We start from the raw sequence: 26590 nt of genomic DNA on the forward strand, positions 1-26590 counted from the left end.
TCCAAGATCTAGTCAACTGAGTCTGAAGAAACCCAGTTAGTCATTAGGTGATTTGGAATTATAACAATAAACAACTGGCTTTGTTGATTGCTTTGGCTGAATTGATTAAATGCCTCAGAGATATAGTAGAAACACTTCAGTTTGTGTGACAGCATTGCATTTCTGCTTTCCAGTAATTATAGTGTCTGTTGAGCCAATATTTCCAAAGGAAATGCTGTGAAATATTCTGAATTGGTGTCTCATTTACAGTATATGGTTATCTTTACTACATTCACCTGAAATAGGGAATTAACGAAAACAAAACCACAAATAAAGCAGAATAGATGAGCTGCCTGTCCCCAGTCAAAGTTCACCTGGAGAAGTTAAATATAAACACAGTATTTCTATATCTGTGAGGCAATTAGAAAGTGATACGCATTAACAGCCCACAAATGCAAATGTGTTTTCCTCCAAGTTGCTTTGGGCATTGCCTCTTGGCACATCTGTCTATAGTGATGAACTTTAAGAAAATGTCACGGTCACTCATTCTGTTTCAGAGACTTAGGGCACCATTCATCTGTCCATCTTGTAACGTGCATCTTAATGACTGTGGTGACCCTGAACTTGTGCTGCTCAGATATCCACTGTGATGGGCATAATTGACTGTGGCCCTCATAGCTGCCCCTCTGAATGCACCACCACATTTGTGCCAAGGTCACAATTCCCACAGGCTGCTTCCAGTCAGTGACTGAGCATGATGAAGATACAAATGTGTTCTGTTCCTAGGAAACACGAGACTCCTTCAGTGGCTAACTTAGCTCGAGGACTTCCCATTGGCTTGGCTGAACCTCTTTGGGAGCCACGCTGCAGTCTGAGACGCTTACCACCCAACCTTCCTACCCCTCTCCTTCCATGAGAGTCAGACCTTTGTTTCCATCTGAAAGCTCTTTCTGCCTTTTCCTGCTCTCCCTTCCTTTGTCCTTCACAGCTGTTACCCTCTCTTGCACATCTTACCCCATCTTGGCATCTACTTCTTAGAGGACCCGAACAAACAATGACCTTGATTTTTATACTGTCACCCAAAACAAAATCAAGAAAACCTGTGGGAAAAATAATGCTGGGCCTAGAGTAAAAAAAAAACAAAACCAGAAACGAACAAACAAACAAAAAAACCCAACCAAAATCTAAAAGTTTAATAGTTTTCTTGTGAGAGCCACAAATTCTCTGTAAAACCAGTTGATATTTTCCGACGTTACTTCCTTTGCATTTTGCATGTCAAAACTATCCACAGCAGCATGTTACTATGAGAAAAAATTCTGGCTTCTCCTGATATGCACTCTCTCTTATTCAAAGACTGATGCAGAGTTATTGAAAACTATCTTTCACATAAACATTTATAGTGTTTATTAACTAACACATTTTAAATCATCTTACTTGTTCCTGCTTTAAAATTTTTCCCATTAGAAAATCATTATGTAAAGTATAGAACACTATTTTTAAAAAAATTAAAATCACCAGCTAGTTCCAGCATCCAAAGATACATGATATCCATAGTTACCATTTTAGTATGCTTTTGTCTGTGTTTTTTCTGTGCGTGTATTGATGTCTACGTAGGTGAGATAATACTCTCTATATAAATTTAGTATCCTGCTTTTCCCCGTGGTATTACATTTTTTATGGAATACTTTTAATGTCTCACAATATTCCATTGTACATTATCCTATGATTTACTTAACTATTATCTTACTGTTAGACTTCAGATAATTTCTAATTTTCTGGCTATTATAAACAGCCTATAATGAATATATGTGTTCATAAAACTTTAGCCTACATCTTGGGATTTTTTTCCTCTGTATAGATCCCTAGAAGTCTTCCCTGGTTTCCTGATAAGCTTGCAGCTTGAGGAGAATCAACAAGTTTACTCCCCACATTCACATAACATGTTAGAGGGATACAGGCCTAGCAGTCAGAAGACTCACTGCTGGGCCTGTATCCTTCTAACAATACCAAATCTCTTTCCCTCAGAGTCCACAAGTGTAAAATCAGGGAGATGAATTAGATAATCCCTATTGTTCCATCCATATTTAGTATTTCTTAAACATTCAATTAGTGGACCTAGCTCCTATCCAGTGCCATAATTTTTCTTATACCTTTTAGGGCTGTATAGACACAAAAGTACATGAATGATAATGATGGATCCTAGGGTATTACTATATTATTATCTTTATACCATAGACAACACTCCTTTATATAGGAATATAGTTGGCTCTACAACTCTGTTCTCTCCAGCCCATATAATATAGCTATCTGTGTGTTTTTAAATTACTTTTGGCTTCTAAGTATTAAGTACTATATTATAGCTATGCGAACCTACTCACTGAGCCTTCTACTATTAACCCAAGCAAAATTAGACGTTAAAATATCACATTTGAAATTTTTCTTTTGTGTTCCCTAAATTTACATCTGGCTCCACCCTCATAAAAAAGACTGTATTGGGCTTCCCTGCACAGTGGTTAAGAATCCGCCTGCCAATGCAGGGGACATGGTTTCGAGCCCTGGTCCGGGAAGATCCCACATGCCGCGGAGCAACTAAGCCCGTGCACCACAACTACTCAGCCTGTGCTCTAGAGCCCACAAGCCACAACTACTGAGCCCATGTGCCACAACTACTGAAGCCCACGTGCCTAGAGCCCGTGCTCCAGAACAAAGAGAAGCCACCGCAATAAGAAGCCTCCGCACCGCAGCGAAGAGTAGCCCCCGCTCACCGCAACTAGAGAAAGCCCGCGCACAGCAACAAAGACCCAACGCAGCCAGAAAAAAAGACTGTATTAAGTGTTTCTCTGTGCATGACCTTATGCTAGGAACTGAGTTATAAAGATGTTATTTTTGATGTCAAGGGATTTCTAATTTAAAAACCACAACACTGAGGACAAAGGAGCATCTAGCAACCAGTCTGGATCTCAGTGCCTGCCAGGTACTGAAGGCCTCTCGTGGGAGGTCAGAAAAGGGGGGCTCTGAGGAATTCTGGGTTTCAAGAGGCTGAAGCCGATGTAGTATTGTGCTCCTCAGAGAGAAGATCTGTGGAGGAAATGGGATTCTGGAAGCTTTTCAAACTGAAGTGGTGAGGTTTGGGGTCTGCCAGAGAGAGAACATTTCAAGATCTGGGATCTAAATCAGGAAAGATTATTTTTCCTGATAAAGGTGGAAACAGAGCCATCTAATGTTTTACAGATTGAAAATAAGTCAGATTCAGAATAAACAGGAATGATAGTAACTTAGGAAAGGCAGGTCTTAGCAAATGACAGTGCAAACAAGCAATGAGAGTGTGGAGGGTTAAGGCTGAGCACTTGGACACACTAAAATGCTTACATGAGAAAATGCAATTACTTTCAGGTGCACTAGACCTAATTAGGTCCCCTTATTGCTTTTAATAACAACCGCTCTTTATGAAATACAGTAGTTCTGGCTATTCGCTCATACGTTGTATTGTGAGCTTTACCTGGCTCTGCCATCAAGGACTGCATGAGGGGTATGGGAAAATGTTTTGTGGGAAAAATACTGCCTCTCCCCTAAATAGACTTGGGGTGGAGCGTGAAATGTAGTTTTGAGAATGCTAATATTACCAATCAGGGCTTCCCTGGTGGCGCAGTGGTTGAGAATCTGCCTGCCAACGCAGGGGACACGGGTTCGAGCCCTGGTCTGGGAAGATCCCACATGCCGCGGAGCAACTAGGCCCGTGAGCCACAACTACTGAGCCTGCGCGTCTGGAGCCTGTGCTCCGCAACGAGAGGCCACGATAGTGAGAGGCCCGCGCACCGCGATGAAGAGTGGCCCCCACTTGCCGCAACTAGAGAAAGCCCTCGCACAGAAACGAAGACCCAACACAGCCATAAATAAATAAATAAAATTAAATTAAAAAAAAAAAAAAAGAATATCCTTTAAAAAATATATATATTACCAATCATCATTTAATTCTAAGCTGGGATATGTTTTCCAGGTGAGGATATTTTAATAGGCTAACTGATGCCCAGTGTACTGTGCTACCCATACATGAATTCTCGGAACTTGAAGTTCTAGCACAGAAGAAGAGCCTTAGATGGGGCTCCCCTGAAAGCAAAGTGTGAGACACAGACTGGAGTGTGGAGTTGAACTGGGAGGTGACCCCAGGGAGCAGGAGTGAGGCTGCTGAGAGAGGGAGACAGAGCAGGAGAGAGAATAATACACAGTGACTTTTGACTTTGGAGTAGCCTGTATCTGAGGCCAATAGAGGGAAAATTTTTACCGCCATGGATGGCAGGGACTCATCTCACCACAGGCCCTCAGAGGAACTGTGGCCATTGTGACCCAGGATTATCCCACTGAAGGACAGGGAGGCGGGGGGATTCATTCACTAACTGCTTGTTCCTCATTCCCTGAAGTTCGTCCCCTAAGGCATTAACCCACCCCACTTCCGCATCACGTCCACGTGGACTGAGCAGACTCTGGAGAAAGTCCTAAGGCAGAAAGCAGAGAGAAAGCCAGGCACGTGCTTGAGGCTAGACACCGGCCGCTCACGGGGACTGTCCACTGACCAGCTCCAGGGTCCCCTACAGAGGTCTGCACTGGAACCAGATGAGCCGGGGGTGTGGTCAGGCCTACGGAGGGCAGCACCCTTGACTTCTCAGCGCTGCCACTGTCACCCTCGCTAGCACGTTCCTTCTTGCCTTAGTGACAGGACTATCTTCTGGACCCTCTTCCCACGGAACATAGTCATTGGTTAGGTTCTCGGTGTCTGTCCTATAATAAACCAGTACAAACATGCCCTTCTGACTCTTCTCTCCACACTTCGCCCAAGCAGTTGTGGCATTTCTGCCTCATTCGTTGTTAAGTTATTTTCATGTCCAACCAACAGAGAAACTGGCCAGCAACTTATTAAGTGTCCCTGCCTGGAAGTTAAATCCTGAGTCATGGGAGGGTGCCCACAGGTCAATAAATGCTCACTGTACAGTGCTCCCCTTCACACTCCACCTCCCTCTGTCCGTCACCCTCAAGATCCGCTCCCACACTTGCTTCCATGTTCCTGTCAGTACATTTTAGTCCTTCCCCTAAGAAAGCTGTCTGCTCCTGCAGAGGGGACTGCTTGGGCTATGCAGAGAGCTGACCCAAATTATTAAAATCTGATGGCATCCGTGTCTTGACTACTGATAATAATGCTGCTCTGAACATTGGGGTGCATGTATTTTCAAATTAGAGTTTTCATCTTTTCCAAATGTATGCCCAGAAGTGGGAGTGCTGGGTCCATATGGTAGCTCTAAGCAACCTAAGTGTCCATCAGCAGATGAATGGATAAAGAAGATGTGGTGTATATATATATGTATATATATATATATATATATATATACACACAATGGAATATTACTCAGCCATAAAAAAGAATGAAATAATGCCATTTGTAGCAACATGGATGGACCTAGAGAGTATCATACTAAGTGAAGTAAGTCAGACAGAGAAAGACAAATTATCATATGATATCACTTATATGTGGAATCCAAAAAAATGATACAAATGGACTTATTTACAAAACAGAAACAGACTCACAGACATAGAAAACAAACTTATGGTTACCAAAGTAGAAAGGGAGTAGGAGAGAGATAAATTAGGAGCTTGGGACTAACAGATACACACCACTATAAATAAAACATATAAACATCAAGGACCTACTGTATAGCACAGGGAACTATATTCAATATCTTGTAATAGCCTATAATGGAAAAGAATCTGAAAAAGAATAGATATATCTGCAGACACATATATATATATACACATATATATATGTATAACTGAATCACTTTGCTGTATACCTGAAACTAACACAACATTGTAAATCAACTATACTTCAATAAAAATAATCTGATGGCAACGATGGAAGCTGGGATAAATCTTGGAAAGGACAAGTATCTTATATCTGCCTCAGGTAAAGCCCTTGTGTCACCTGTTGGCAAAGGGGGCGCTGCTCTTCTCTAGCAAGATGGAAGGGAATGTTTCTTCCCACTCAGAGGAATCCAGGGCTTGAAAATTCTCAGGTACATCCACCTACATGCCTGATGAAGGTGAGGAGATGCAAGTCCATTAAAAAAATCTGCTTCCAACCAGACTCCTTTCTCAATGGTGCCAGTCCCATTCTTTATTCTGGTATCTCTTCGGCTCCTGGTTCCTTTCTTGGAAATAATCATCATGCTGATCTTCATTAAGGAGCAGGTCCTGGCACCTCCTGCTGCTCTCTTGGGACCAGCTAGATGATCTCTGAACAGATTTATTTTCCTGGAAGAGCTCCTGCTGCCACCCACACTGTAGGACTTGGCTTCAGTGCCATGAAGCTCTTAAGGGAGGAGATGAGGATACAGCAACACTCATCACTGACGACCTGAGACTGTTTGATAACAGTAATAGCTGCAAGCAGCATCTCAGTCAAGTCACTGTAATCCCCTGCACTGGCTCCAGAAATCACTTTGGAAATGGCACTGTTGGAAATTGCTCTGTTTTGCTTCATGCTCTCTCCAAATGCAGCTTCACTCACCATAGAGGGTGGAAAGCCCAAATCTTGGCTGCAGTGGTGGATAGAGGGGCCAAAGGCCTTCATGTAAAAATCTGGTGGAGACCCCACTGTAGCATTTGGTGGGGGAAAGAAGGCTGGATCGAGGTAAAGGCGGTGGGATAACCCAGGGGAAGGTACAGCTAAATAAGGAGATAATGGAGGGGCATGAGACGCTCATGGTAGATGCCAGAAGGAAGAGGAGGGACTCCAAAGCTTGAGGAGAGAAGTGGTAGGGATGGAGTTGGGACTGGCACCAGACCCATCAGGTGAAGGGCTGAAGGAGGGCAGTTGAAGTCAGGCAGCACACTGGGGGGCTTATCCATGTGGACGAATGAGAGTCCAAGTTGCTCAGAGTGTGGCCCATCCACCAGCAGAACCACTAGAATCTCGGGCATGGTCCCATGGAGCTATTTCCACTCTTGAGACTCAAGTACATTCACGTTCTGAGCCCCTGCCTCAGACTGTGGCAGGTTCTGCCAGGTGGCTGACCTCACATCCACTTTTTCTCCATTAAGTACTTTTCTGGCAAGAATTTCCAACAGTTTTGTGGACAGTTTTCAGAGGCTTCCACCTCCTCAGCATACCCCTTTGGACTGGCCATTTGCTCCATTCTCTGCAAATTTCAACTCCACCACACCACAGACTCCTACAAAGTGAATAACCTGGCTCAGCTGCTTGTCTGTGGTCCACCAGGAGAAGCTGCTCACATAGACAGCAGTTTGTCTGTTACTCAGGCCGCTGTAGGTATGCAGAATTACAGGGCTTATTGGGCTTGGCGTTGACTCCTGGTGAACAGGAAGAGGTGGCTTAGTACTGCTGCTTCTGTCATGTGAGGGCTGTAAGGTGGACCTCACCAAATGGGATTGCTTTTCCCATAACACCCAAATTGTGATGTGGTTTCTGCCGAAGGAGGCGCGGCAACAGGGTCCTACAGCGCCCACGGAGGGATGGTACTTCTGCCCGCACGTGCAGGGCAAGCTGCATCTCACATGAGAAGGGATGGGGCATATAAGGTGAGACTTGGCACGTGAGAGGTAGGGTCACTGGAGACCTCTGGCTCAGCGGTGACAGACTGAATTGGACTGAATTCTTCCTCTGTTCCCTGGACATTTCTGACATAGCCCTTAATCAGTCACTGAGGGAGTCTCCCCAGGGTCAAAGAGGCACATTGCCTAGGGACAGAGGCTACAGGTTGTAGCATTTTCCCCCCGTCCCCCAACCCTCACCCGACCTCCCCTCAGAACATGGCAGCTGTCCAACCCCCCCAGTGGTAAGTGATGTCCTTATCCTCAAGGGCAGTTCTGGGTGTCTTTAAAATGTAGAGATAACCAAATAAGGTGATAATTTGAGGAAAAAATATAGAATGCCAGAAGAGCCATTTACCCAGAGAATTTTGTCTCCCCATTTTTATTTTGTTTTTACTCAATAATACAACTTTTAGCTTTAATTACTGATAGCAAACAGAAAAAAAAAAAAAAAAGCCTTGTCCCTCTGTTGTCGGTTATTTGTTTATCTTTCTGGTAGGTTGAAAATTGTATAAGAAACTTGATGATGCTATCAACATTTTATACTGCATTGTATTTTTTTCCTCTTGCAACAAAACATTTTAAAATGAGAAATGAGGTATGAGCCGTTAAACAAAAACTACAAGACAAATATGTGATTCCACTTATATGAGTTACCTAAAGTAGTCAAATTTATAGAAAGTAGACTGATAGTTACCAGGGGCTGGGGGGAGGGGAAGGTGGGGAGTTAGTGTTTAATGGGTGCGAAGTTTCAGTTTGGGAAGATGAAAAGTTCTGGAGATGGATGGTGGCAGTGGTTGCACAATGTGAATGTACCTAGTACCACTGAGCTGCACACTTTAAAATGATTAAAATGATAAATTTAATGTTGTATCTATTTTACCATGATACAAAAGAAAGGAAGAAAGGAAAAAAGAAAGAAGGAAAGAGGGAGAGGGAGGACGAACCCAGAGAGGAGACAAACACTTACCTGTAGACAGAAAAAAATTCCGCTCGCAAATCAGGATCTCATCTTTCAGTCATGGATGGGATAAAAACAAGATAGACTCCTACCAAGTCTGTACCCAAGGGCAGCCCTCAACAGGCTCCCTCCCTGATGAGTCTTTTCTTCTGGCACAGAAAGCAAAAACACGAGTATTAAATTGGATTTTTATGCCGTTCAATATTTCAGACTCTGGGTGCTGTGTGATTGCTGTATTTACTGAATGCCTGCAGCGAACCACACTCTGTAAACCTCAGAGTCACTCCTATCAGATAGATCTTAATATTCTCTCTCTCTCTCTTTTTAACAGATTAGCAAACTGAAACTCAGAGAGGTTGAACCACTTCCTGAGACCTTAATGGTCTATTAAGCTATTAATGGGCTAGAAGCAGAATTTAGTCCTGGCTAGGCCTGTCTCCCAAACCACCCCACCACCCTCTCTTTCATTCAATAACACTTGCAATGCTCTTTGCTGGCTGGACTCACACTAAGAAGGGACATGGTTCCAGAGGGTGCAAATTTAGTTCATTTCAACAAACGTGACAGGAGGCTGGTCGCTGTGCTAGAAATTGATAAGTGGTGTGTGACCTTATATTATGCATTTATAGTCTATAAAATGCCCTTCTGATTGTGACAACAAAGTTAAAGTGGACAAAACATTTTGAAGGCGCCAGCTCAAAGGTGTTGCCACTGGCCATATGGACTATCATTTTGAAAATCTATGATACCCCTAGTGATACTCAGAGAGACAGAAAGAGAGAAAAGAGGAAAAGATCTTTATAGAAGAATAACTTAAAGAGAAGGAGATAATAAATAGAAACAAAATGATTTCATTAGAAATCATCATTTTGTAACCCTTATATAATAATTGATTCGGGCAAGGATTAATAAAGGATGCTAAAACCATTGGGTGAAAGTTTGTTGGAGAATAAGATAGGTATATTATTCAAATTATTACCCCACAGATTCTTTTTTAATTAAAAATGAAAAAATATGTTTACAGTAAAGATATCTGGAAGACGCTCCTTAACCAAGTGATCAAACTTGTTTCTCAGTAATAACAGAACAAAATTTACATTCTCTACCTCTTTCTCATAAGCTACAGGGAGAAATACACAATGTCATTTATGTAGTTGTCTTGCCAAAATGTTTAACTTGAATCTTATCATTAGGACCAATCCAGAATTGTGGTAAATCTATAAGACAGTAACTCAGATTCTTCAAAATGTCAGTGTCAGGAAAGAAAGAAGAAAAGGCAGAAGGATACTATTCTATATTAAAGGAGATGAAGGAGATGTAACAGCCAGACATAATGCATGAATCTGGATTTCATCTTGGATTATTTAAATTTATTTATTTATTTATTTATTTTGGTTGCACCAGGTCTTAGTTGCGGCAGGCGGGCTCCTTAGTTGCAGCACGTGGGCGCCTTAGTTGCAGCCTGCAGGCTCCTTAGTTGTGGCACTCGGGCTCCTTAGTTGCGGCATGCATGTGGGATCTAGTTCCCTGACCAGGGATCAAACCTGGGCACCCTGCATTGGGAGCTTGGAGTCTTATCCACTGCACCACCAGGGAAGTCCCCTCATCTTGGATTTTAAAAATATGTAAATACCATTTTGAAGATAAGTGGACTGTATGTTAGATGATATTATCAAGTCATTGAAAGTGTCATTTGGGGTGAATTGTCATGATATTTGCAACTTATTTTTAAATGATTCAAAAAGTATGTTTTTATATATTATATGTTATATAAATATATAAATATAAAAGTTATATACATATATAAATATAAGTAAACATATAGGGACAGACAAAGGCAGAGACTGAGTAGAAACAATGACCGACCTATTAGCAATGAGCATCCCTAGGGCCCACACTGTGGTGTTGAAATACTAGTTCTCACTAAAAGAAACCACAGCCTCTGGAAAAAATGGCTAATTTCAAGTCTGTGGCAGAAAATGACAAGATAAGCCTGGAATACCTTGTCTATCAAATACCAAGGAGGTTATCGAAGACTGTTAAGACCACCTCAAAAAATTTCACAGCCCACCTGAAGAAGATTTCACTGGCCAAAGATGAGAGAACTGGAGCTTCAGTCATGATAATAGTAATTTTGATGGATTAAACAAATCAAATATGTTTAAATCTATGAGCTCAAAAAGAATTGATCACCTTCAGAATGTGATAGGGCATCAATTCATTATCTTGAAAAATGGTTTAAATAAAAACAAAGAATCTATCCTGCCTTTCTATATGAACTATATACCACTGGGTAACCAAATAATAGATTGGGGGAGTATCTCTTTATAATAGTGTTTCAACTAACAAATGAGTAGAAATTATTAAAATTAGAATATCTCCATTCTGCAAACCAAATGAACTACTAGATACAGGCAGTAATAATCACCAATGGCTACTGACATCACACCGAGGGAGACAACCAGATGTGCCTCCTACAGAATTGCCTGACACCTGCTTGCCTTGACAACAGGATCAACGTGATCCAGCTGTCAATTTGCAGGAAATACAGAGGACAGAGAACCTGTTGAATTACACCACGAACATGCACTCAACAGAATCCAGGCTGTGGGAACCTCTGCCAGTCGAAGGACGCAGATAAAATGTAAGGGAAAGAAAGAGATCATTAAGTTAAAACTGAAAATATATTTTTTAATAGGCAAGACTAAATTATAATGCCCAGGGACATTTGATCACAATTGGGTGATAAAACTATTTGCAAAGTAGCAATTACTGTAAAAGTAATTGGGGAAGAAAGTGTTCATCATTGGAATGAGTCTCATGGACAGAGCTTCTGAAGTGGAAGCCAAAGTTTTATTTTCTGACCTCGGTTGCAGTTACAAAGCTGTTCACTTTTATAAAAATTAATTGTCATACATTTGTTTCGTGTAGTTTTCCATGTCTTTATTTTATATTCTAATAAAATTAATTGTTTTAAAAGAGAGAAAGATACTTTAGGAGACACAGCAACCAACTGCAATCTGTGGACCTCGTTTGGATCCTAATTTGAACAAACTAATTATAAGCTATTTATGAGATAATCAGGCAAATTAAAACATTGACTAGATCTTTGATGATATTTAGGTATTATCGTTTAATTTTAGATGTAATAATGCTATTGTTTTAGAAAAAGAGTGTTTTAGAAAAAGAGTCATTATTTAAAGATACACACTGAAATATTTTAGATAATGCCTAAGGTTTACTTCAAAATAATACATTGGGGGTAGAAATGGCAAATAGATGTATAAATGAAACAAATTGACCAAAGTTGATAATTGGTGAGACTGGTTGCAGAGTACATGGGGAGGGGGGGTCATTATAGTATTCCCTCCACTTCTGTGCATGTTTGAAATTTTCCATAATGAGAAATTTCTTTCATGATTTGAACGAGTAGTTCATAAGCAAAAGAAAGCTGGACCCCTAAGTTCTGGGTGTGGATGGCTCAAGCAGCTCCCTCTCTCTTCAATGAACTACTCTGAAAATTCTCCCTCCATGGAACAGTGTTTAAGTCAACCAAAACTTCAGGGCCAGGTGTCATTTGTCAGATAAAATGTCCCTGCGTACCGAATATTCCCAACACTTCTTTCAGATCAGACTGGCCAAATAAAACATGTTTTCACTTCTCTGTGGAGGGCTGAGGACTGTGAACCACAGCCTCTCTGCAGTGTGCATCCTGTCTAGGAGTTGAAGCCCAGATTGGTACCTTGTAGGACAGAATCTTCCATTCCATCCTGCAGAATTTCAGGTCCAGACCCAATATCTGTCTCTGAAATGCCTCCCACACTTGTTGAACAGCTGCTCAATCTCAAGTTAGCTCCCAAAGTAAAACATAATAATATGGGTTGTTTTTTAAGGCCTCGCTGCCTCAATTTTGTCATGCTGACATCAGCACCATATGCCTACTGGTGTGGCAAATTGAGAAGGAAGTGTTTCTATGGCCATGCTGCTGATTTCAAAAATAGCATAGCTAATGAGCCAGCTGTGGTTAGACAGAAAAACATTAATAATCACTTCTGCAGTTTCTTTCATCCTAAACAGTTCTCACATATTACTCTCTCTCGTTTCAAAACTGTAATACAGATGTCATACAGATGGCCCATTTGATGGGTTCTATTCTAAACAAGCCACCTGGGAGATCACTGTTTTTATCAAAAGGTAGGGAAAATAATTTATCCCAGGTCAAATGGGCAGCGCTAAACGTAAATTATGATTTTGACAAAATGATGTACGTTTTATAAGACAGTGCTATCAGTTCATGAAGATACAGTGATGTGTCCCCCCTGGAACTTAAAAATGAGGGAAATAAAGATTGACTTGAGCATTAAACTGTGCAATCAATATATAGTGATCAGAGCTGAGAATACAAATCTGCTTAGAGACCAGACAGCTGTCAGGTCAGCAAGACTGGGCTGTCAAAGAATGAATATATTACGATACCTAAAGAGTGCGTTCACCAAAAGTGAGGGGCGGGGTGGGGGTGGGGTGATGTTGGTCCATCAGAGAAATACAGGAAAAAGTGTCACTCAGACAAGTGTTAGCTGTGTGTGTCTAAACATTGTTCAGGGGACGGGAGCCTTAACCAATGGCTGTGAATTACTTGAGTCTTATGGCTCAAGATCACGTGAGCCAGATGCATCAGGCTTTGGAAACTCAAGGCAGAGGTCGCAAACTGGAGTACTGGGCACCTAACCTCGCTTACTGCTGGATTCGTCTGGCTCTGTTAGGTTCTTTTTAACTGGAAACTTTTTTTTGTTGAAAAGATTTTACATAAGATTATCCATTTATTACTTTTTTTGAAAAATCCCACATTCCCACATGGCAACCATCAGCTAGAGCTGTGTAAGAGCTGTCCCCTGCAGACGGCTCTCTGCTGTCCACAGCCCACACCAGGCCCCTTCGCTCAGCTCGCTTACGTCCCTGGCCCCTGGACACATCTGCGCTGGCTGCCCCCAGCTTAATAACTTCAGCTGGCCTCACTTCCTGTGTTTTGAATCCATGCTGCTCACAAAATCTTCTTTTCCAGGCTGACTTCCCTTGTTGGTCTTCTACAGGGAGAAAATGAGCTGGTCATGTCAACGTGAGGATTCCTGACTTTGTGAGAGTTTTATGTTTCAAGGCTCAGTAAGAAACTGGCATTTTGATTTTACACATCAATCTCCGATAAGTCAGCCCTAGAGAGATGGCTCCACTCTTGGTGTAACAACAAAACCAAGTGTCATTCTCCAAGGCTGACAATCAAACTTCTGTTGCTGCTAAACTCCCTAATACAGTGGCTTGGGACTAAACTATTCAATGTCACCATTGGAATCCTGCACAAAGAAGACGTTTTCCAATTTTTATTTTATTTAGAAGATACTGTATGGTCTAATTTTGTTTTATAAATCACATTTGCTTACACTATACTTTTGTATGTAAGGGTGTGTGTGTGTGTGTGTGTGTGTGTGTGTAAAATCCAAAAATGGGAGATTAGGTTAGTGGAAGAGCATACAAAATGAAAGTTTTGGTTCAAAAAATACGATCTTTGCCTTTCTAGCACTTCTTCCTGCAGAGTGCTGAGGGTGTTTTTGGTTCCTTTATCCTTTCTATTAGTATCACATTTCATGACTTTTATTAGTTGTGAAAGAATTAGTGCTTTTTCGAACTCTCAAACCTTATCTTCTCCACTTTGTGAATGCCATTGCCTCTGCAGTCACCCACTAGCCGCCTATATTTTATAATTTAGAAAATGTCCACCTACATATTGCACCTCCATTGTGTCATCTGCCAAAAAGCAAGATGATTGGGAAAGAAAATCTTAAAAGCACTTCCTACACGTTCACACATTGCAGAGGCTTTACATCATAGGCATTCGGGAGTCCCACTATGTCTGAAAGAACTTTGGCATGATTCGTGCAGGAAATAACTTGGGAAAAGATAATTCTGGAAGCTTCTCATTAGCATGAGTACTGTGTTGCTGACTCATGTAACAACTCTGAAATATTTAAGATCCTCCAACTCTTTTCCCATTTCAGCCATAAACATAGACATCTCATTCATTCATTCATTTAAAAAATAAATGGTTACCAAGCATCTATGTGCAGGTAATTAAAGATATATCTAAAGCCAATAGAAAGCAGTTTTCCTAGACTTAGTATCAAAGATCATAATAATGATGATAACAATAAAACAGACAAGGACATTTTTGCCTTTGTAACCACGTGAGTGATTTCAGTTGTTCTGTTGTCTGTACTTCAGGCTAGAACTGTTTGGCAGCTTACAAGAACTTCTAGAAAGTGCCAAGTGGTTCTACACTTATGATTTTTGTTTTCCTCCCATAAAGAGGTATCTTTGGACATCAAACTGGAGTTTACTACAAAATGTAGGCTGAAGCCGGCAACTGTTTAGGGAACATTCCTTTTTTTTTAATTTTAGGTTTTTTTTGTTGTTTATTTTTTGCCCGCGCCACTCGGCATGTGGGATCTTAGTTTCCCGACCAGGGATTGAACCCACACCCCTTCATTGGAAGCATGGGGTCTTAACCACGACCGCCAGGGAAGTCCCAGGGGACTATTTCTGAGTATTGCTTCTAGATAATTTTTAAAACACAACAGAATATCAGAAACTCTTTTTCTATCGATCTCTGTCCCTCCTATATCATTCCTATGTATCACTTATGGTGGAAGCATCTAAAAATGAAGTGAATATGTGGCATATTGAGAAACAATAACTAAACATATTTCTTAAAATTATGTTTTTGGAATCACAGATGCATTTGCTTAATAAATTAGTCACACATAAAAAGATCCTAACTGAGTAACTTCTCAGACCTTTCATTTCTGCAAAATGGAGTACTTCCAAGGCTGACCGTTCAATCACTAAAATACATCTTCAACGACAGGAAGAAGTACTTGGGTTAATTCTTTATCAGGGTTACAAACTTAAGTTTGTTTTAGATCTTGCTTTCTAAGAATCAAAGAGAAGAATAGAGGAACAGAAAAATGACCACATTTTTGAAGGACTGAATATTGATGTATTAATTACAGAATTGACAGTCCAGCTCCAGTAACTCAAATAAAGCAGCTGGCATTGGCCTGGGAATGGGTTTTATCCCATAAAGATATTACATTTGTTGCCTTTAATGAGTACATAGAATTCAGATAGAGATAGGAACATCAGAGATACAATTTTAATGTAAACATTAATGTAAGTAGGATCTATTTTTTTCATAAAATAGATCTACTTGACTAAAAATTTGTTTCTTGTAAACTCTGTCAGCAATAAATCAAGGAATTTAGTCAACTAACAAATAGTGGTCTGGAAGCTATGTGAGATTATGTGTTCTTAAAACTTTTAAATAGCAAAACATAGTAACAAAACTATGTTTATCATAGTAACAAAACAATGACTCTGTGAGTTTTATGTGGGAACCCTGCAATTAATTTTAAAACCGCCTTAGCAACCTGGAGGTAAGCTTAGTGATGTGACAGTCAATGAAGACGTTTGATGGCCTCACAAAAGTGGATTTGATATGGTATTTTATAACAGAAGGGGAAAAAATATCAAGCTGAATGCCAACTATAATGCATTCTGTAAGCAACCACAGAATGATAGCATTACGTACATTGCATACATATTTACCTGTACTACTCAAAGCCACTGCCCAGCTGCTCTAAACATGAAGGACAGAAGGCACATGACTCCCCTGCCTGGTATTTACTTTGCAAAGCAAGGACTGCAGTGAGTCTAATCTACTCCAGAATCTTTGGCTTCAGAATTAGACACTTAGGATCTTCGTGACCTTGGCCAGTTTCCATAACCTGAGTCTAAGATTTTTATCGGTAAAATTAATAAAGTTAATCTATAAAAATAAAGAGAAATACCTTTCCTGCAAGACTGTAAGCCTATTGTAAGAATCAGATGAGATAATGCACTCAGCAGGGGGCCTGGTAGATAGTAAGTGCTCAATAAGTGAGAAGACTTTGTATTACCCTGTCCATGCCCTGTCTGCTACTGCTGGAAGCAAAGAAACAGATTTGCTTTGCTTTACCTCATAGATGTGGTCACCACAGCTGAACTGCAGCAGCGTCTGGTTTCTTCCTAGAAGAAGAAAATTTTATATTAGCAATATAATGTGTGTTTTCCTGAGGAGGATTGACTGTGGGGTGAATATGTGTATCCCCTTCCATGTGGCAGTGTGTGCCGGGCCTCCCAGTGTAATTGAGACGGCCTCTTGTTTACATGGGAAACACAGGTGAAGACCATTTTCTCATTATGAATGGGATTGAACTTTTCCCCCATGGGTATTTCTCAACTCAAGTCGTTGCTCAAATATCACCTTCTCTACAAGGCCTCCTCTGACCACCACGTTGAAAATAGCAACCCACCTCCCCATATTGATTCTCCTTGACCTTCTTCATTAGCCCCATTAATCTAATGGAAAATATTGTTTTCAAATTTATTACGCCTATGGCTTATCATCTGTCTCTTCCAGTTAGAATGTCATCTTTTGGGGGATAGGAATCTTTCTCTGTTTTTTGCCTGGAACACTTGATAATTTGTTGAATGAACAAATAAATCAATAGATTTATTCATATTTGCTTGTATATGCACAGAGAAACTCTGGAAACATTCCTGAGAAAATAACAGTTGTTACTAGGGCAGGGAAAGTGGAAGACGTGGTCTGGATAAATTGGGGATGGGGTGGGAGGGAGATTCCAATTTTTGATTTTTGAACCATGTTAATTATATATATATATATATATATAATAGATATATAAATCAGACATCACTATTTCTAAAGTTGCCTACCATCTCTGATAGGCCTTATTTCCTTCTATCCACTGTCTCTAAAGAGACCTCTCTCTCCCATCTCTTTTCCCTGCACCCCCTTAATTTCTCCGTTAAACCTCAAAATAACAAATTTTCTTCCTGCTACATATGCATATGCTGTACATATCTTTTCTATATAAATGAATGTTGTAAGAAAAGTGTGAAGTTGAACTTCAATTTCAAAACAGAGGTACTCTACTCAAATACAGACTGTGACCAAGTAAAGGTTTACTAAACAAAAGCAACAACAAAAAGTTGAATCCAAAGAGGAAGGTCAACCGGGAAGAGTGATGGTGACTTTAGAGAGTTTGATAAACACATGGTATATGATGCTTTGCGGGCATCCGCCCTTGATCCCAGGGGTCACGTGATGGATGTCCACTGTGTAGTAGGTGAAGTGACCTCTGTGCTGGGAGCAGGTGCTCTGAGATTCTCCCTGAGGCCAGATATCTGCTTCTGGGCTGCACGCTCCACCATTCTGATCAGAGGACTCCTTGGTGTTGGGGCATCTGAGGCAACTGTCCCAGAGAGACTGAGGGAACACAAACAAGCAGATCTGCAATATGATGCAAAGAAAACAGAAGGGGCACGTGAGTTGGCATGTGTTAAGTGTATGAATCCATTTACATAGTCATCAGCGGAAGCAACATAATCCAAAGTTTAGATGAAGCCAAGAGCCTTGCCTTCCTTCAAATCTCCAGGGAGTCAGAATATAAGTAAAAATTTTAAATATAGATGCTTTCTTCTTCCCTTCCAGCCTCTTTTCCACCTCCCTGCCATGTTTTCCAGCCAGTTTTAGGCAAGGGAATTATTATTCTAGCCAAATTCCTCTAGGAAGGAAAGAACAAGCTCAATCCATCTTCATTTCTCTCTTCTGACAAAGTAGGTAAGACAGTGATGATATCAGTCTTTTAACTCAAGGGATTTTGTTCACAGGGATTTAATGAATATTCGTTAATACACTGTGATAAGCAATGCAAAAATATGAGGCACAGCAAAATGATAAAAGCCACGAATTACAAATTCCTAAGCCCTTATTATGCAGAAAACTAATTTCTTCTTACTACATTAAGATCTGACCATCCCCAGACCCAGTGCCTTTTATGTACTTCTATGAATTTTAATTATGTATAAATGAAAACCTGAAGAAAGGAGTCATTTTAAATATAAAGATCTATTCCTAATTTCTTACAAAACCGTTTATCTTTACAAAAAATGTTAGTGAACAATGGTCCTCCAGCATCGACAATGGTCAGAGTCACATGCCACAGTGACTTGTAAATATTGTGTATTAAAACGAAGTCTAAAAAGATGCTTTAAATCCACTTGTCAGATTGTGCATGCTATTTAATCCACTAACCTAGAAAATCATGTTAATGAAATTGGAAATTGAAATCAACATTTTCTAAACTGCTGCTTGATATTTTTCAGTGTTGGCTATTGCTTCTATCCTGAAGCACTATAATGACATCACCCCTTGAGAATCTCCCCCCAAAACTGTCACATGATGCCAGAGAAGCACATCATTCAGTTCTTTGCTTTTTCCCCTACTTACTCACCACCATGGCTGTAGTTATCTTTCCACTGTGGGAGTCACACAGTGGGAGAGGAGCAGGCCCCGTCACATCTCCAGGTTACGTAAGCACCCACCCAAAAGGAGCAACCCAGATCCTCTGAGCAGCACCGGCAGAGAGAGGGCTCAGACCCCAAATAGCATCTTCTGCGCTGAGCAGCGAAAAGAAGACGCAATTCCACTTATGATACTCAGAGACTGCAGCAGTCTTCGAAATTGGGCTTTCCTAGAGCACTTAACAGAAGTCACACTTCACCGTCAAGTACTGGAGGAAGGGCCAGGACAGCACCGAAACCTCCAGCAGTTGCCATGGCAGCAGCAACAGGACTGGAGAGGTTTCCAGAAGCAGGTCTGTCTCAGGAGTTTATAACACAATCACATGCTGTCTGTGTTTAACACAGGCCGAATGAACAGTCTGTTTTCCAACTCCCTCCGTCAGTTTGCATTATGATTATCTGGTGAAATTCCGGCAAGGGAAATGTGATGCATTCTCTGACCTGTGTCTTCAGGTTTGCCTGCAACAAAGAAGGCTCAAGCCTTTCTCCCCAGCTTGTGCAGGAAATGCAGCATAAACCAATTGCTGACTTGGGCTTAACCTGGTTGGCTGAAATTTCTGGTTATACTGTAACATTTACCAGTTAATGCAGTGTTTGATCGAATAGCAAAGCTGATTCTACCACTATAGTATTAGTTGGAAATATTAAGACCTATTCCAGATGGTACAAGGAAATGTTCTTTGAATCTAAATTCATTTCAGAAAAAGCAACAAGGAGTTATTTCTTTTTCTCTTTGTTCCTAAGTAATTTGCAGGGAAAATTAAGCTATGATTGCAGATGTTGACTCTTCCCTGGGACAAGAGGCCAGACCCTCAGATGTGGATCCTTTCTCTAGATGAATTTTACCCTTCCTCAATCCCAGGGAGATCAAGTTGCTTTTTTATTATGGTAAAATACACATAACTTAAAATTTATTGTCTTAACCATTTTTTAAAATTTATTTTAAAATTTATTTTTATTTATTTATTTTTGGCTGCATTGAGTCTTCCTTGCTGTGCACGGGCTTTCTCTAGTTGCGGCGAGTGGGGGCTACTCTTCGTTGCGGTGCGCGGGCTTCTCATTGCGGTGGCTTCTCGTGTGGAGCACAGGCTCTAGGCATGTGGGCTTCAGTAGTTGTGGCGCGTGGGCTCAGTAGTTGTGGCTCGCGAGCTCTAGAGCACAGGCTCAGTAGTTGTGGTGCACGGGCTTAATTGCTCTGCGGCACATGGGATCTTCCCGGACCAGGGCTTGAACCTGTGTCCCCTGCATTGGCAGGCGGTTTCTTAACCACTGCGCCACCAGGGAAGTCCTGTCTTAACCATTTTTAAGTGTACAGTTCAGTGGCATTAGATATGCTAACAAAGTTGTGTAACCATCACCACTATCCATTTCCAGAACTTCTTCATCATCCCAAGTAGAAACTCTGTACCCATTCAACAATAACTCCCCACTACTCCCTCCCCCCAGCTCCTGGCAACCACGATTCTGCTTTCTGTCTTGATGAATCTGCCTATTCTGGATACTACCTATAGCTGAAATCATATAGTATTTGTCCTTTTATGTCTGGCTTCTTTCACTTAGTATAATGTTTCAAGGTTCATCCATGTTGTTGCATGTATCAGAAGTTCCTTTTTAAGGGTGAATAATATTCCATTGTATTTATATTCAACATACACACATTGTATGTATATTTTGTTTTTCCATTCCTCTGTTGATAGCCATTTGGGTTGTTTCTACCTTTGGCTACTGTGAATAATGCTGCTATGAATATTGATGTTAAGTACCTATTTGAGTCCCTGGTATCAGTTCTTTGGGGTATATACCAGAAGTGGAATTACTAGATCATATGGTAATTCTATGTTTAACTTTTTGAGGAACCACCGAACTGGTTCCCATGGTGGCTGTACCATTTTACATTCCCAAAAAGTTCCCCCTTTTAATACCTTTGAAAAGATATAACCTCTGTGTTACTTTCCCAAATTTCAAGGTACTGGGGGAAGATTGCCAGTAGAAGCATCACTGTTGTCAATACATTTCCCTGATGTCACGCTGAAATCCTAAGTTAAAGTCAGTAAACATTTGTTGAATGCCTACTATGAGCCAGGTAACAACGGGCCAGGCATTAAAGATACAAAGAGCACAAAGCTTAGTGAGGAAGATAGACATTTAAATGCAAAAGTGTAGTGTGATGAATCCAATAATAGAAGGACATGCAAGGCAACAAAGGGGCAGGAGAAGCTTTGCAGAAGGGATGACTGAGCTGGGTTTTGACTGACGAACAGGAGTTTGCCAGATGGGAGGAAGGAGAATAGCCCAAGCAGGGAATAGTAAGTTCAGAGAACATCCAAGAGAACATGGCACTCTCAGGGAATGAGGGAGAGTTCATTATGGCCACAGCTTACTGCTTTTACTGGTTTCTGGCCTATTGGTGTCCCCTCAGAAGTTCTGTGGACAGGGAAGGAAGACATGCATATGTGTAAGCATATATGTACTTGCATCTGAGGGTAGGAAGAGGTGGGACTTTACCAGGTGGTATCTGGAGTCTTGTGATTTGTGGCCCATAGCAATGCTGAGTGAGGAAGGTGATTGCAGGGTGAGAGCTGACACTTTGAGGCACTGAAGTGGTTGTTACCAAACAAAATTTTAAGGCCCCCAGAGATAGGAAATATGACTTAGAACTTTAGAAAAATCCACTTTTGATTGATCCAGTTTCAGCAATATGGCAGACTAAGAAACCTGAAAACCCTCCCACTGCAACCCGTAGAAAGGGTTTGTAAAATACAATAAAAATTCCTATAAATGCAAAGCCAAATTAATGCACACACAAAATAGGAACATCTCCTGGTGCCAGAAAGGAGGTCAGTGGAAGCCAGAGCAGTGACCTGAAACCGTTGCCGTGGGGACAGGGATGCAGGATGGATGGTGAAGGATAGGCAGAGTTTCCTTGCTTCTATAAAGCCAGCAGGAGAGCAGGAGTGAGAGTCAACAACAAGGAGTGTGATCTGATGTAGTGTAACACTGTCATGGGGGTGCCAGCCCATCGCCTTTGCCATGTTTTCTTGGTTAGAAGCAGGTCCCGGGTCTCACTCACAAAGAGAGGGGATTATACAGGCCATGAATATCAGAAGACAGGGATCATGGGGGACCACTTTAGGGTCTGTCCACCACTGTCCACAGACATTCATTGGTGCCACATCCCAGGAGTATCTGTCGAGACGTTTCTACCAACATCAGAGTTCAGACTTCTCATGCCACCTTTGGGATGCTAATGACATACTTTGTCCCATGGCCATTGCCTATAAGTGTTGAAGAATACAAGATTTATTAGTTTTTATTTATTTTATGAAAATACTACATGGTTATGGAAACATTCCAAATAGTGCAGATAAGGATAAGTAAAAAGGACAGATTCTCATCTTCTTTCCCATTCACAAACCCCGTACTACTACTCAGAAGTTATCTTTGGAAATGGTTTCTGGATAGTGTGTGTTATCAAAACTATCATCATTTCAGGAAAACAAAAGCACCATCTGTCCAAGAGAAAATTGGAGTTGTCCTGGGCAAGTTCAGCTATTTAGTTTTTTGAGGTTCCCAAGGTGAAGATGAAAGAGTAAGAGATTCATTAAAGGGGCAAGAGGGGCGACAGGGCAGCAGCAAAGTTGGCCTCCAGTCTGCCCTGCTGTCCTATGACTTAAATAGTAAAGTTCAGCGGTAGGTTAAGGATAGAGTGCAACCAAAAGCTTACTTATAAAATAGAGAATTAAAAATTAAAAGGAATGAAATAAATAAATTTACATAGAAAAAAACACAAGAGATTATTTTGGAGTAAAGACAAAAACTATTAACATGAAAATAGTACAAAGTATAAAAGTAAATAAAGGTCAAAAGTTAAAAGATACCACATTGAAAGTTAAAAGCCAAAGAATTACAAAAGCTAGGCTTAATTTTTTTTAAAAATATGGGTGAAAAGTTGAACTGACAATTTACAAAGAAACACAGATGGCCTGTATATGTGAAAATATTATAATTTAATCTTCCTTGTAACCAAAAAATAATAATAAAAATCACAAGATACTATTTCTCACATATTAGATTAGTAAAGATTTAGAAGTTTGATAACATCCAGTATAAACATGAGGAAAACAGTCTCATACACTGTTGGTCAGAATATACATTTCTATGAACTCTTTAGACGGCAATTTGACAATATCTACAAAAATTTACTTAGCTACTTGAATTAGCAATTCCATTTCTAAGACTGTATCTTAAAAGTATATTTGCGTGGTGTGTGTGTATAAATACACAAGATAGATAGATAGATGCATAGATACATAGATACATAGATTCATAGATAGATCATCATTGATTGAAACAGAGAAATGGTAGAACAACCTATATGTCTATCAATTGGGAGTTGGTAACATAAGTTACTATTATCTCCATTAAATACGATTTTTTCCCACAATATAGCTTTCTCCTACCTGAAATGGGCTTCTCTTCATTCTCCTCCTTCAGGAAGCCTTCTCAGATTATTCCATATCCAGTCACCAATTTGGGGGGTTCTGTTTTCTCCCAATCTATCCCAGTTTCAACAGTGGTTCAAGACCTCAGTTGACACAGAACTGGTTTCAAATCCAGGAGAAAGAGGTATACCTGCAATCAATTATCCATGGTAAGGGAATTTTTTAAAAAAAAAAGCAGGAACCTTTCAGATTGAGATGAACATGGCTTTATTTTGATCTTGAAAAAATGTCAAGCATTTTTTACAATACTGTGTGACACAAATTGATTTAACCGTCTGTCCTCACTTTTATACTTTCTAAAGCCTATGGAAAATAGATACTACAAAAGGAGAAGATGCCAATGTTAACATTTTAAGTCCCTAACTTTTAAATCCATCAGCTTTTCTTTCTGCTCAGTGCCTTTTCTAGAATCTCATCTTTTCCTTGCATTTTGTTCTTTTTTAATTTTTTTTAACAGTCTTCAATTTTCTGAAACAAAGGAGGATTGATTAGGACCTTCATTCATGCTTCAGGTGCCCCATTCTTGGAAGATGAAGTGCTTCTTCAAAAATCCTTTCTAAACAAGCTCTCAAGTCAATTACTCTCCTCTTTTGGTGATGTAAAACAAAGTGTACCATTAGTCATTTAGCAAGAGCAAAATGTCTCCCTTTGTGAAAACCACCAACCATTTGGTTTAAAAAAACTAAAGGACAAATCAGTTCTAATGGATGGAACTTGATAATTTTTCCATATGTTATTACTAAAGTTGATATGGCGGAAGTTGCCAAGAGGAAGCAATAAACAGTAACGCTAGAGAAGGAAGAATAGTTCTTGAATCCTCATTAAACGTATCTTTGTTTTAAAGTTTGATTGTTTTTCCACCATGAAATTAATTGACATTTTCACTTATTATTTTTACTTACAACTAAACAGCTTGAAGAGAGTGGTTTTCAAAATACTCTTCCCAAAATCAGTCTATGGAAAAAGTAGCATTCCCAAGTAACTTTTTATGACACTTGGTTACCAGTGAGACTTGTCCACACGCCCTTTTTATACCCTAGCAAAGCAACAAAAAGATGCCCACATCTGCATCATTTGTCTTCTATGATAGTGGACCTTGGCACGAGTATCATCAATTACAGGAAACTGGAATCTCCCAGAGCAAAATGACCTAAGTTCACATTGCTTTCTCTAAGTCCAGCCTGGATCTCCTAAGGTCATTGCCCATATTCAAAACATACACTCCTTTCTCCTGGCAATTATGCTGTATACCAATGGAGCTTCCTCTAAGAAGCTGAAAATTCTATTAATTTAATTCAATCTCTTTTTTGCTATTTAGCAATGGTTTCCCAAAAAAATTAATTGAAAAGGCTGTAATGGCAGCCAAAAGCCACTCTTACTGGACGGCAGGATGCCGTTATTTTATATATATACATATATATATGTGTGTGTGTGTGTATATATATATATTTGTATACATACATATATATGGGGGGGAGAGTTTTGTTTTGTTTTGTTTTTTTGCCTCACTAGTCTCCTTTGTTTTTGTTTTTTAAGTTTTTTTTTTTTACACCTATCTGGACAGGTCATGACAGAAGACTGTTTCTCTTATAATAAAATTACATTCATGTTGTGGTTCTTTGAGTTGTTGGAAAATGTCCCCTTTTATATCCACTAAAGAGAGGTGTGATTCAAACAGAGGGAAGTATAAACTAATTTAGGAGTAACCATGAGCCAGGTGCTTTACATATGTTAGCTTATTTAGTCCTCCTAACCACTCTATAATTTAGGTGTTATCATCTCTTGTTTTGTAGTTGAGGAAATTAAGTCTCTTTAATAGATGAGATAACTTGCCCAAGACCATGTATGGAGTCAGAATGTGATCCCACATGGGTCTGATCCCAAAGCCAGAGATCTACCTTTTTCTTATTATCCAGTCATATTTTAATAAAATCTATTTGAATGACACTTATAAGAAGCCACCAAGATTCATCTAATTTAATTTCTATATCTAGGATTATTTTCTCCTGTTTTTTATTTAATCTACTACTTGCTTATATTTGACCCTTCTCAGTTGTCCAAAATGTAGGTATACACTTAAACTACAGTCCCCTATTACAAAACCCAAAACTTCACGTGACTTAACAGGCAAGAGAGGCAAGCTCTTTGCACAGACTCAGGGCAAGCATCATGGTTTAAATACCAGGCCCTGTCATCAGGCAGGCCTATGTTCAAATCCTCAGGGTTTTTTGAGGACTAAACAAGATCATGTATTAAGCACCTGTCAGATGTACAATAAATAGAAACTTAATTTGAAAAATGCAGAGTGGCAAACAAAGCTGACCCAATTCCCACCCCCATTAGACAGGCCTTGGAAGGGGAGAAAAGGAAGGAAAGGTGAAGGGAGGGGAGGAGAGAAACAGGAAAGAGCCTTAGGGCATGGAGCTCAACCAGCTGAGAACGCAGAGACCAAACCTTCCACTTTACAAAGTCAAGGACTGTGGCTTTTAATTATATCTGGGGCTTAGTAAAGCTTTTTTCTCCCGATAGAGAACCTTCAAATTCCCACTTGAGAGAGAAACAATCAGGCTTGGCAGATAACAAGCCTCTCTGTGATGACAACAGCGCTCAGACATCAAACCTGTTGACAGAACAGGCTGACAAGTTCATACCCTCTGTGCGGGATTGCGAATTCTCAAATGTGTTTTGCCACCTTCAAGTATGGACAGATGTATTTGGGGAAAAAAATGACTTTATAGCGAATTAGATTTTTCATATATTGCTGAGCAGCCCCTACAGTTTCGACAGGTGCAAGAGAGGCGGCAGAGGTGGGTCCGCAAATCAAGCCACGATGCCTCTCCCAACTGTGCGAGGTGAATGATCAGCAAGATATGCGTGTAGGTTCCTACTGGTATTTGTTCCATCAGCATAGACGTGACAAGCGCTGCTTGGAAGAAGCCTTCCTAGCTAAACTCACCCCACCTCCATCTTTCAGCCTTTACGGTACATTCTTCTAGGGAGCTTACTGTGTGCACGCACTGTTCTAAGTGCTGTATGTGTAATAAATCACTTTATCTTCACATCAGCCTATGAG

At 40.3% G+C, this 26590-nt stretch overlaps 1 long non-coding RNA gene and 1 pseudogene across 2 annotated transcripts in view; one reads left to right on the forward strand and one right to left on the reverse strand.

Annotated features, from left to right (window-relative positions):
* LOC309625408 overlaps nucleotides 1-26590 on the forward strand; it is a 98819-nt gene that overhangs the window by 61870 nt on the left and 10359 nt on the right. The window lies entirely within an intron of this gene.
* Nucleotides 3937-7272, reverse strand: LOC309625395 (cleavage and polyadenylation specificity factor subunit 7 pseudogene; annotated as a pseudogene). Its single transcript has one exon. The product of its transcript is annotated as a cleavage and polyadenylation specificity factor subunit 7 pseudogene (transcript).

This window comes from Balaenoptera borealis (assembly GCF_965194805.1).
Source record: "Balaenoptera borealis genome assembly, chromosome: 3".
Classification (NCBI taxonomy): domain Eukaryota; kingdom Metazoa; phylum Chordata; class Mammalia; order Artiodactyla; family Balaenopteridae; genus Balaenoptera; species Balaenoptera borealis.